The following is a 12,976-nucleotide window of genomic DNA, read 5'->3' as shown; positions in this document are numbered from 1 at the left end:
AATAATAGGCCAATCAACCTTTAGAATCTGCTCTGCTATTCATTGACATCATTGCTGATCCAATCTTGGCCTCATCTTCTTTTACAGTCCCTTACGATTGAGGATGAGTTATTTCTACTCTGGTTTTGTGGGTTCTGAGTTGGGATGAGATCAATGTGGGAACCACAGATGGACCTGGTGGTGCGGGTGGATAGTTTTTGAGGTGGTGCATCCTTTCACACAAGGCTTTTTGTATGCTTTTGATGCATGGTCTCAGGATGTCCTGAATGTGCATGTGTCATTTTGAGCAGTCATTGGCCAGGGATTTCCAGGAGTTAATAGGGATGTATGATTTCTTCAAGGATACTTTGAGCACACCCTTAAATCTTTTCCTCTGACCACCTGGTAATCTCTTCCCATGAGAGAACTCTGAATAGAGAGTAGGTTTTGGGAGTCTGCTATCAGACAGGCCCTCAGGCCCTAATGTACCCTGCCCAATGTAGCCAAGTGAAAGGGGGGAGGGGGCAAATGTTGGCCTGGAGAAGACATGACATTGTTTTTGCATCTTTCCAGTGGATAGGGAAGATTTTGTGAAGACAATGTTAGTGTTTTTCTGGCTAATGATTGTTCACAAATGTTTTGCTGTTAAAAGCTGGGGACTAGAGCTGTTGGTAAATGGGAGGGTGGAGCAGGGTTGCAGGGCATGGGACTGTGGCAGGGTGCGCAGCCCTAAAACCAGTTTCCCACTCTCCCCATGTCCAAAGACACACACCTGTGGTTTTAATGTCTGTTGGTGTCCGCCTTGAATATCATTCACTTATTCTGTCTTCACAGCTCTCTGGAGAAAAGAATTTCAGAAATTCATGATTCTGAGAAAAGAAAATATTCCTCACTGGCATTTCAAATGAGTGACCCCTTATTCTGAAACCACATGCCTAGTTCTAGATGCCCCATTAGCAAAACATCCTTTTGGCATTCTCTGTTAATCCCCCTTAATCTTGTCTTTCAATAAGTTAATTTCTCAGTCTTTTCAAAAGGCTGCCAAAATTGATATTTACAGTGTATTATGCATGCTGTATCTTGTTGCTGAACTGTGACACTGTCATCAGACATAAACGTTTAGTGAAGCAGGTCAAGGACTCAAATGCAAACAAAAATAGCAGTCACAAATTGAAATGAAAGAAATAGAAAGGGTATAAGGTCAATCAAACAGTGAGGATGAGAAAAGGAAACAATAGAAAATCAATTAACTGCTTTTTCCTTTTGCTGCAAATGCTACCATTGAATAGTTTCTTAATATCATGATAGCATAGTGCAGAATGCGGAAATTCATTGGAGTGAATGTTGAGGAATTATTTTCAATTTCAAATGCAGCTTCTCATTACTGCTATTGACTTTATTGATGACTAATTTTAGTGAATGGATATCTCCAGATCTCCTTTCTGTCCTGTGACTTTGCACCTTTTTTCCTCACCTTTTTTTGAGTTATGTCAATAGAAAGATAAAGAATAGTTGTACTCTCATACAATCCATTTCTGTATCACTTTATTCTTAAGGTTCTCCTGAAATTTGGATGTCAATGTATCCCTGCAGAGACTCTTTGGACTGAAATCTGACAATTGCAAATCTTCTTGTTTTCTATCCATACTTGATATTTTGATCCACAATGCCCTTTCAAAAATGTGACAGAATACCTCTTCAGAATAACATACCTGGTGGTTTGACATGTGTCAGTTTGGACCCAAACTTCAATGGACTGACCTCTAACTTTGGTTCACTGTTTCTGTTTCAGTACTATTCCTGCTACCTCTCAGATTCAATATATGTAATGCTTCAAGTTCCTACCATCAAAAGAGATGAAAATTGTGTTGTTCAGTGTTTTCGAACACTTGTTTAGGATATCCATTTACTTTACATGGAACATTTTTAACAATGCTCTGTAATTCCTTTGTTACCTGGATTGCTTCCCTTACTGCATACTTTGTCAAGTTTGACTACTGACCCAGAATTTAGTTCCCATTGAGCTCTAATGCCCATGTTAGTTCCTTATTTTTGAAGTCTACATAGCCAAATTTCTTGAGAGATCCAATCCAGACATCGACACCTGGAAGTTGCATTTCAATGGAAAACATTCATTAAGTGCTTTCTTCCCAAATTGCTTCTTGGAGTGCAGGTTTATGAAATTTAGCGAAATGACCTGATTGCCAGCTGCTTCCTCTTTTCTATGTCTGTGGTGTGCTCCTTTCCTGTGGCTATGCCCTCTGTTCCCGTTCCTTCCAGGCATTTTCTATATTGTGTCATTGATTTCCTTGGGGTGGGTGAGTGTAGGGAGTCTCTCATTTCCAGCTTCACATTACAAGGTGTCAAATAGTAGTTATAGCAATGGACTGTTTTAAAAGAGCAGATGGAGACTGCATGGTTCCCTGATGTTGATAGCAAGGTTTCCGGCCTTTTACAATTGTACAACTGGTAGTTTTATGGAATATTGCAGAGCTTGGCCTGTACTTGCTCATCAGTTCACCTGCCTGATATTCTGTCCCTCATTATTTGGTCTAATCCAAAATTGCAACACCTCACCAGATCTTTCAAGTTCACCATTAAGTTATCTCTCTCGTGTTATGTTGCAAGTACTGAATTTTGGGTGGTCCTGGGTTAAATGAATTAAATTTTTCAACCTCTGTCAGATGGGATATCAACTATATCTGTCAACCATCAGCCTGACGTCAGTGTGGGGAAGTTACTAGAGGGAATTCTGAGGGACAGGATCTACCAGCGTTTGGATAGTCAGAGTCTGATTAGGAGGAATCAGTGTGGCTTTGTGCATGGAAAGTTGTGCTTGATGAATCTGAGTTTTTTGGAGAGGTATCCAAAAAGGTATTGGTTGGTATTGGTTTATTATTATTGTCACTTGTACCTAGGTACAGTGAAAAGCTTGTCTTACAAACCAATCGTACAGGTCAATTCATTACACAGTGCAGTTACATTGAGTCAGTACAGAGTGCATTGATGTAGTACAGGTAAAAACAATAACAGTATAGAGTTAAGTGTCACAGCTACAGAGAAAGTGCAGTGCAATAAGGTGCAAGGTCACAACAAGGTAGATCGTGAGGTCAGAGTCCATCTCATTGTATAAGGGAACTATTCAATAGTCTTATCACAGTGGGGTAGAAGCTGTCCTTAAGTCTGGTGGAACGTGCCCTCAGGCTCCTGTATCTTCTACCCTATGGAAGAGGAGAGAATGGTAGATGAGAATGGGGCAATAGGGCTGTCTATTTGGACTTTAGCAAGGCCTTTGACAAGGTCCTACATGGTAGGCTGGTTTGGAAGGTTAGGTCCCATGGAATCCAGTGAGAGATAGTTAGGTGGATTCAAAATTGGCTTGGAGGTAGGAAGCAAAGGGCGGTGGTTGAAGGTTGTCTCTTGGAATGGAGGCCAGTGACTAGCGGTGTATTGCAAGGGTCAGTGTTGGGACTCTTGTTATTTGTTATTTATATAAGTGATTTGGACACGAATGGCTTGATCAGTACGTTGTGGATGACAGGAAATAGGAAGTGTTGTTGACAGTGAAGAAGGTTATTGTAGATTACAGAGCAATCTTGATCAGTTAGGGAAATGGGCAGAGGAGTAGCAAATAGATTTCAATACAGATAAGTGTGAGGTGATGCATTTTGGAAAGTCAAACCAGTGTAGGACTTCTACTACGAAGTAGGGCACTAGGGAGTGTAATGGAACAGAGGGACCTAGAAGTAAAAGTGCATAGTTCATTAAAAGGACTGTCACAGGTAGACAGGGTGGGGAAAAAGACATTTAGCACACTGACCTTCAGTCAGAGCATTGAGTATGGGAGTTGGGACATTATGTTGTAGTTGTACAAGTTGTTGGTGGGGCCACACTTGGAGTACTGTGTATGGTTTTGATCGCCCTATTATAGAAAAGATGTAGTTAAACTGGAAAGAGTGCAGAGAAGATTTACGAGGATGTTGCCAGGACTAGAAGGCCTCAGATTTAGGACGAGGTTGGCCAGGCTAGCTCTTTATTTCTTGGAACGTAGGAGAATGAGGGGTGACCTTACAGAAGTGTTTAAAATAGTGAGAGGCATAGATAAGGTGGATGGTAACAGTCTTTTACCCAAGGTAGAGGTGTCCAAAATTAGGGGGCATAGGTTTAGGGTGAGAAGGGAAAGACTTAGAAGGGACCTGATGGGCATGTTTTTCATGCAGAGGGTGGTGAGTAAATGGAATGAGCTGCCAGAAGAAGTGGTTGAGGCAGGTACAATAGTATCATTTTGGATAGGTACCTGTAGGGGTGGGCTTGGAGGGATATGGGCTGAACACAGGAAATTGGGACTAGCTAGGTGGGCATCATGGTTGTCATGGACTTGTTGGGGTGAAGGGCCTGTATCTGTGCTGTATTGCTCTGACTCTATACTGCATGATCCTAACAAATTATGTTGTATGTGTATTCGAGCCCCCTTCCACTATTCATATGCTTTCTTTTGCTCGTGGATAATTGCATTTCGTTCTCTGGAATTTTTGGCTACAGTTTCGAAGCTCGAGGGGGGAAAACACCCAGTTGTTCAAGACAGATATTATACACTTGCATATTAACAATGTACCTTCATTGAGCCATTTCTGTCATCTAGCCTGTCCATTTACCATGGGTTACTTTAGTATTGAGGGATTTACCTTTGTTTTGTGGGCATGTTAAATCACAGATTTTCCAGTTTTGGAGCTATAGGCTCTCTCGGTATGCATTGTTACGGACTCAGTGAAAGTCCCTTTAAGATAGAGAGTGTGTGTGTATGTGTGTGTGGGGCGTGCTTACGTCAATAGAAGATAAAGGACGTAATGACGTTGTTGAAGAAGTTAGAAGAAGAAAGAGAGAAAGAGAAGGGAGAGAGACACCAGCCTGCTTGTTTTCTCTATCGATGGATGAGAAACAATAACTGTGTTTGCCACTGAAATCCATGTATGGAAGTTGGAAGTAATCCGGTGGAGTTCACTTTGTTGCTGACCTGTAGAAGGAAACAGGTATTTGTGTGTGGACGACCACGGTTCGGATGCTTTTCGGGGTGAGGAAGTCACTACCGAGTAAACACTGAAGTGTCGTTTGGGTTCCATCGTGGAACATTTGGATTTCGTATGTACTCTCTCCTATGTTTTTCTACATCTACATCTTATCTTCAGACAACGGTGGTTGTTGAAGAAGCCCTTGCTCATATTTCACCTTATGGCTTGCGGAACTGAACTTTAAGAACCATTCCGGAACTGGGAGTTTTGGACTTTGTCACACACACACACGAAGAGTTTAGTTTTGGGGTTAACGTTCGAGGTTTAACATTCTTGAATTCTAACATACTAACATTTTTTTTTACTTTTATTTTACGTATTACCATAAGTAGTGATTAATAAAATAGTTTTTAACACTGAATCATGCTCAGTGTGTTTCTTTTGCTGCTGGTTCGTGACAAAATTGGGGGCTCGTCCGGGATAGTTCCCAAGGTTAACGAGTGTCGTCTGGGATTGTACCCCAGATTGACGAGATTTGTTCGGGATTCAATCCAAAGATTTTTGAGGGAGGTCTGATAAATTCTTTTTTAATTGGCTTGTGTGTGTGGAAACCAGCAGCAATGGATATTAAGGCATTTTTGGAGTCACCAACCCAAAAGGGATTGGAGGTGGTGAAAAAGGATGATTTGATAAAGATTGCTACAAGGCTAAACCTTACAGAAGTAAAGCAGTCTATGAGAAAGGCAGATATTCAGAGATTGATAGCTGGCCATTATGTGGAAAAGAAGGTGTTTGAGAAGGAAGTGTTAAAACAGTTTCTTGGCAGTGAAATAGCAATTTCTGAGGCACAGGTGCAGCTGGCAAAGATAGAGGCTGAACGAGAGCAAACCCAGTTAAAGATAGAAGCTGAACGAGAACAAACCCAGTTAAAGATAGAAGCTGAACGAGAACAAAAGAAATTAGAGGCCGAACAAAAGATAACTCAGATGAAGTTAGAGGCTGAACGGGAACGAGAGATAACTCGGATGAAGTTAGAGGCTGAACGGGAACGGGAACTAATTCGGTTAAAGTTTGAGGCAGAGGAGAAGGAAAAACAGAGGCAGCATGAGTTACAAATGAAGCATAGGAGTTCGGAATCTGATTCTGATGATGGTTTTTCAGCCAGCAGGGAGGTTCGATTAGTCCCTCCGTTTGAAGAAGATCAGGTTGATCAGTATTTCCAACATTTTGAAAAGGTTGCTGTGAGTTCAAACTGGCCAAGGAAAGGATGGGCTCTTATGGTACAGAGTGTGATTAAAGGTAAAGCTCAAAAAGCTTATTCTGCTTTGTCTGTTGAGGATGCAGCTGATTATACCAAGGTAAAACAAGCTATATTGAAGGCCTATGAATTGGTCCCTGAGGCTTATAGACAAAAATTCAGAGACTTGAGGAAATCTGCAGATCAGACTTATATGGAATTTGCCAATGGAAAGAGAATATGTTTTGAACGATGGTGCCTGGCTAAAAATGTAGATGGGGATTATGATAAATTGACAGAATTGATACTAGTGGAAGACTTTAAAAGATGTGTTCCAGCTGAATTAACAACATATTTAAATGAAAAGGCAGTGGAAACTTTACAAGAAACTGCTAGGTTGGCAGATGATTATGCTTTAACCCATAAATCCAAATGGGGACAACCTAAAACCTTTCAAAAGAGTTACAAAGACAATCCAGGTAAACCAGAGATTAAATTGGGAGGTAATCAAAAAGGAAAAGATGAAAAGAAGCCAGGGCTGGAGAAACCTGTTGAGCGTACTTGTTTTTACTGTAGGAAACCTGGCCACGTGATATCTAATTGTGCCCTTTTGAAGAAAAAGAAGGAAGCTGGGCCCAATGCTTGCTTTCAGGCAATTAAAAATCAAGAAGGTTTAGGAGATGCTGTTAAAGATCAGTCCTTGCAAGAGGGAAAAGTGGAAAAGTTGGAGGAGGTGAGAAAGGAATTCCGTTCGTATGTATCAGAGGGTTTTGTTTCACTGAATGATGAGTCACCCCAGGTGCCAGTGAAAATTCTTAGAGATACTGGGGCTAGTCAATCTCTCTTGCTGGACAGTGTTTTAAATTTTGGTGAAGAAAGTGACACTGGTGAAGTAAATCTAGTACGAGGCGTTACAGGTGAGACCATGTCTGTCCCTTTTCACAGGGTGATTTTAAAGTCAAAGTTCGTAGAAGGACCAGTCGAGATAGGGATAAGACCTAGTTTGCCAGTGGAAGGAGTTTCTTTGTTATTGGGAAATGACCTTGCAAATGGAGAAAGTGATCCTGTGGTACGGTTAACAACCAAACCAAGGATTGATGAGTCTGAGGATGATCCAGATGTTTACCCATCATGTGCGGTGACTCGAGCTAGAGCTAGAGAATTAGCCAAGACAGACAGTCCGGTGCAGTCTGATGTGGTTCCTTGTGACAGTCCTAAACAGGAAGAAAATTTTGATGCCTTATCTGAGACTTTTCTGTCTTCACTGGAGGATCAACATCCTTATAGTGAGCCTGAATTTAAAGATTTGTCTTTGTCAAGGAAGGATTTTATGGTGGAACAGACAAAGGACCCTGAGTTGACAGAATTGAAAGAAAAAGCACTCTCATGTGAGGAGATTGAAAAGGTGCCAACTGGATACTATGTCAAAAATGGAGTGTTAATGAGGAAATGGAGACCTCCTCATGTTCCTGTTAATGAGGAATGGGAAGTTATTCATCAGGTTGTTGTTCCAAAAGTTTATAGGGATGAGATTTTAAACCTGGCCCATAGTATGCCTTTGGGTGGTCATTTTGGTGTGAATAAAACTGTAGGGAAGATCTTGAAACAATTCCATTGGCCTGGTTTGAGAAAAGATGTGGTGATGTTTTGTCGAACCTGCCACACATGTCAGATGGTAGGTAAACCAAATCAAAAACCCCCTGTGGCTCCTTTGAAACCAATTCCTGCTTTTGGTGAACCCTTTTCGAAGGTGATTGTGGACTGTGTTGGCCCCTTACCAAAGTCTAAGACTGGAAATCAGTATTTGTTAACCATCATGTGTGCCACTTCTAGATTTCCAGAGGCAATACCCCTTAGAAATATTAAGGCCAAGACGGTGTCAAAGGCTCTTGTAAAATTTTTTACCTTGTTTGGTTTGCCAAAAGAAATCCAATCTGATCAAGGTAGTAATTTTATGTCAAAAATTTTTCAACAAATAGTCTATGAGCTGGGAGCAAAGCAGATTGTATCATCTGCATATCACCCAGAATCTCAAGGAGCTCTGGAGAGATTTCATTCTACTCTCAAAAATATGCTGAAGACTTATTGCTTTGAAAACACAAAGGATTGGGACGAAGGTATCCATTTACTTTTGTTTGCCGTTAGAGAATCGATCCAGGAGTCAATCGGATTTAGTCCGTTTGAGCTTGTGTTTGGACATAGGGTGAGAGGACCTTTGGAGTTGTTAAGAGAGCAATGGGTTAATGAGGAAGTTCACTTGAGTCTGTTGGACTATGTCCAAAAATTTAAAACTCGGTTGGAGAGAGTCTGCCAGCTAGCGAGAGAGAATTTGAAAACAAGCCAGATAAGAATGAAGACATATTTTGATAGACGTGCTCGGCCTAGGACATTCGCAGTGGGGCAAAAGGTGTTGGTATTTTTCCCTAGCCAAAATAATCCCTTGCAAGCTCGTTTTTCTGGACCCTATGTTATTGAATCTCGAGTGACTGATCTAACATATATAATCAAAACACCAGATAGATGCAAGAAAACACAACTCTGTCATGTAAACATGCTAAAACCTTATTATGAGAGGGATTCAGTTGTGGCCTTGGTGGATGGTGTAAAGGTTGTTTCTAGAATGCCTGATGTTGATGTTGAGGAAGACCAATTTAGACCAAATATTGTTCCATCGAAACTGAAAAACCAAAATATCATGGAGAACCTTGAAATGAAGTTGGACCATTTACAAGTTTCACAAAAACAACAGATGAGAGAATTAATTTTAAAATTTAAAAATCTGTTCCCAGATGTTCCAAACAGAACATCGATAATTACCCATGATGTTGATGTTGGGGATGCAAAACCAATCAAACAACACCCATATCGAATGAATGTGGAAAAAAGTAAACTTGTTGATCAGGAAATAAAATACATGTTGGAAAATGATATTATTAGACATTCTAGTTCAAATTGGAGTTCGCCCTGTGTTATTGTACCTAAACCTGATGGAACTGTTAGATTTTGCACAGATTACAGGAAAGTGAATGCTGTAACAAAGTCAGATGCTTACCCTATTCCTAGGGTGGATGATTGCATAGACAGAGTGGGAAAGGCAAAATTTCTTACAAAGATTGACCTATTAAAAGGGTACTGGTGTGTTCCATTAACAGATAGAGGAAGGGAAATTTCAGCCTTTGTAACCCCTTCTGGATTGTATGAATACAATGTTTTGCCATTTGGAATGAAAAATGCTCCGGCAACATTTCAAAGAATGATTAATTCAGCGATTCATGGGTTAAAACATACAGATGCCTACATTGACGACTTAGTGACTGGGAATGATACATGGGAGGATCACATCTCTGCGTTAGAAAGGTTGTTTGAAAGACTTTCCAAGGCTAACCTTACAGTTAACTTGGCTAAAAGTGAATTTGGCCATGCCACTGTGACGTATCTTGGTTATGTTGTAGGTCAAGGCAAGCAAGCTCCTGTTCAGGCAAAAGTTCAAGCAATATCTGAGTTCCCTATTCCCACAGGTACGAGGACTGTTAGAAGATTTTTGGGAATGGTTGGATATTACCGAAAATTTTGTAAAAATTTTGCTGATATTGCTCTTCCCCTAACTAATCTTCAGAAGAAGGGAGTAAAGTTTGTTTGGACAGATTCTTGTCAAGAAGCATTTAAGAAGCTGAAAGCCATTTTATGCTACCATCCTGTGCTCAGAACACCTGACTTTGAAAAGCCATTTTCATTAGCAGTAGATGCCAGTGATGAAGCTGCAGGAGCTGTGTTGTTGCAGAAGGGTGACCTTGATGATATTGACCATCCTGTAGCTTACTTTTCAAAGAAATTTAATGAGCATCAAAAGAATTATTCCACCATAGAGAAAGAATTACTGTCGCTTGTTTTAGCCTTGCAACATTTCAGTGTATATGTTTGCACCGCTCAGAAACCATTGACTGTGTATACAGATCATAACCCATTGGTGTTTCTGAGCCGAGTCAAAAACAAGAACAGAAGGCTGTTAAACTGGAGTTTAATTTTGCAAGAATTTGATCTCATGATAACTCACATTAAAGGCAAAGATAATGTGATTGCTGATTGTCTTTCCCGATGTTAAATGGGAAACATGTATCTGTACTAATCTGATAGTCTGTAGTTGTGTAGCATGATAATTATTAACATTACTAACTGTATGCGCGGTTAAAATTTTCTTGGGAAAATTTTTTTTTAGGTGGGAGGTGTTACGGACTCGGTGAAAGTCCCTTTAAGATAGAGAGTGTATGTGTGTGTGGGGCGTGCTTACGTCAATAGAAGATAAAGGACGTAATGACGTTGTTGAAGAAGTTAGAAGAAGAAAGAGAGAGAGAGAAGGGAGAGAGACACCAGCCTGCTTGTTTTCTCTATCGATGGATGAGAAACAATAACTGTGTTTGCCACTGAAATCCATGTATGGAAGTTGGAAGTAATCCGGTGGAGTTCACTTTGTTGCTGACCTGTAGAAGGAAACAGGTATTTGTGTGTGGACGACCACGGTTCGGATGCTTTTCGGGGTGAGGAAGTCACTACCGAGTAAACACTGAAGTGTCGTTTGGGTTCCATCGTGGAACATTTGGATTTCGTATGTACTCTCTCCTATGTTTTTCTACATCTACATCTTATCTTCAGACAACGGTGGTTGTTGAAGAAGCCCTTGCTCATATTTCACCTTATGGCTTGCGGAACTGAACTTTAAGAACCATTCCGGAACTGGGAGTTTTGGACTTTGTCACACACACACACGAAGAGTTTAGTTTTGGGGTTAACGTTCGAGGTTTAACATTCTTGAATTCTAACATACTAACATTTTTTTTACTTTTATTTTACGTATTACCATAAGTAGTGATTAATAAAATAGTTTTTAACACTGAATCATGCTCAGTGTGTTTCTTTTGCTGCTGGTTCGTGACAGCATTCATTTTTGACAGTGCGGTGTATTGTGGATTCTTCTCTGTCTATTAGGAATCACTTTAAGATACATGGGCATGGAGCAGCAAGGACACAGCTGTTTTCTTACTGTTGAAAGTGCAGGAAATGCTTAACAGGTCAGGTACCATCTGGAGAAACAGTCGATGTATTAGTTCGATGACCTTTCATGAAAATCTCCAGTACTTTGCTTTTGAACACTGTTTCCTTCCACAGATGATACCTAACCTTCTGAGTATTTCCACAATTTTCAGTTTTTCTTCCTGATTTCCAGCATCCACGGTATTTTGCTTTTGTTTGCAGTGACGGATTAATTTTACTAATAGTAAGCATTGTATGAACACTGTTATAGTAGGTAATCGTGTCATGTTAACTTAAGGTCATGGCAACCCCCTATCCTCCAACCCTTCTTTTTCCCGCCCCCCCCCCCCCCACCTCTTATTGCACCTGTTGCATTTAGCAGCTAATAGACATGCACCAATGCACCAGTGAATTTGTTTTATTAGAGAAACTAATTAAGAGGTTGCAATCTGAGTTTTGAAGTCTGAGAAGTACATGGTGTAGTTGTATGAGAACATGAGCACAAAACAAACAAAAAACTTACCTGACTGACTTACACAATGTACTTTTTAAAAAAAAATCTATTTGTGAGCCAGCAACTTGTCAAATGTTGAGCTGCTGTTAACTTATAACTGAACTATGAAATTTAAAAGCTATTTGCACTTCTGTTGTTCTTTGGAAAGTTTTAATAAAATGATTCATTTGAAGTGATAATACCAGAACCACTTGGCATCGACCAGTTTTGTGGCCTAATAATGTAACACTGTTGCTTTCTATTTCTGAAACAAACTGGAAATGCTGGTTGTCTGAAATTGTTGAATTGCATGTTGAATCCTGAAGGCTATGATGTGTTTAATTGGAAGACGAGATATTGTTCCTTGATCTATTTATAATTTCATTAGAACACTCTTGGAGCAGAAGACAGTGGTTTGGGAGTAGGGTGGAGAATTGAAGTTAGTTCAGGGTCACACTGTAAGACCTGAGCAAAGATGTTCTGCGAAGTAGTTGCCCAACCTGTAGTTAGTTTCCCCAATGTAGAGGCGATGGCTTCATGCGCACCTACGATGGAATACTAAATTGGAAGTACAAATGAATTGCAGTTAGTGCTGAATTAAGTAATTTTGGGTAACCAATTTGTTGTGAGGAATCGTTATTAACCTGTAACATTAATTCTGTTTTTCTCTTTCCACAGATTTTGTCTGATTTGGGTATCTGTGGCATTCTTTTAACATTTCCAGCAGCTGTAGAGTTTTGTATTTTACCATTCCAGATTTTTTTTTTGTCCCCTGTATTTGTACATCTTATTCTGTTTACATTGTCTCCAAACAGATTAGACATAAAATGAACATTCACCACCTTCTTTCAGCAGGTATCACAACTATGTGTGTCAATCAGTTCCTCTTGGTCTCCACCCTTTCGCAGACATAAGATATCTTTATTAGTCACATGTACATCAAAACACACAGTGAAATGCATCTTTTGCGTAGACTGTTCTGGGGGCAGCCTGCAAGTGTCACCACACTTCTGCCAACATAGCATGCCCACAACTTTCCAACCCATGTGTCTTTGGAATGTGGGAGGAAACCAGAGCACCCAGAGGAACACCATGCAGACACGGGGAGAACGTACAAACTCCTTATAGATAGTGTCCGGAATTCAACCTGGGTCGCTAGCGCTGTAATAGCATTATGCTAACCACTGCCTTGCCTTTTGCTTTCTCCATCTCTCCCCCTTCTCTGAAATT

The 12,976-nt window shown here is 40.3% G+C and overlaps 1 protein-coding gene across 2 annotated transcripts in view; it reads left to right on the top strand.

The window, feature by feature from the left end:
- The window catches only part of LOC127575780 (F-BAR and double SH3 domains protein 2-like), a 171,517-nt gene that overhangs the window by 71,145 nt on the left and 87,396 nt on the right, over nucleotides 1-12,976 (top strand). The window lies entirely within an intron of this gene.

Source organism: Pristis pectinata, chromosome 11, assembly GCF_009764475.1.
Source record: "Pristis pectinata isolate sPriPec2 chromosome 11, sPriPec2.1.pri, whole genome shotgun sequence".
In the NCBI taxonomy this organism is placed as follows: Eukaryota; Metazoa; Chordata; class Chondrichthyes; order Rhinopristiformes; family Pristidae; genus Pristis; species Pristis pectinata.
This window is presented reverse-complemented; position numbering and strand designations above follow the sequence as displayed.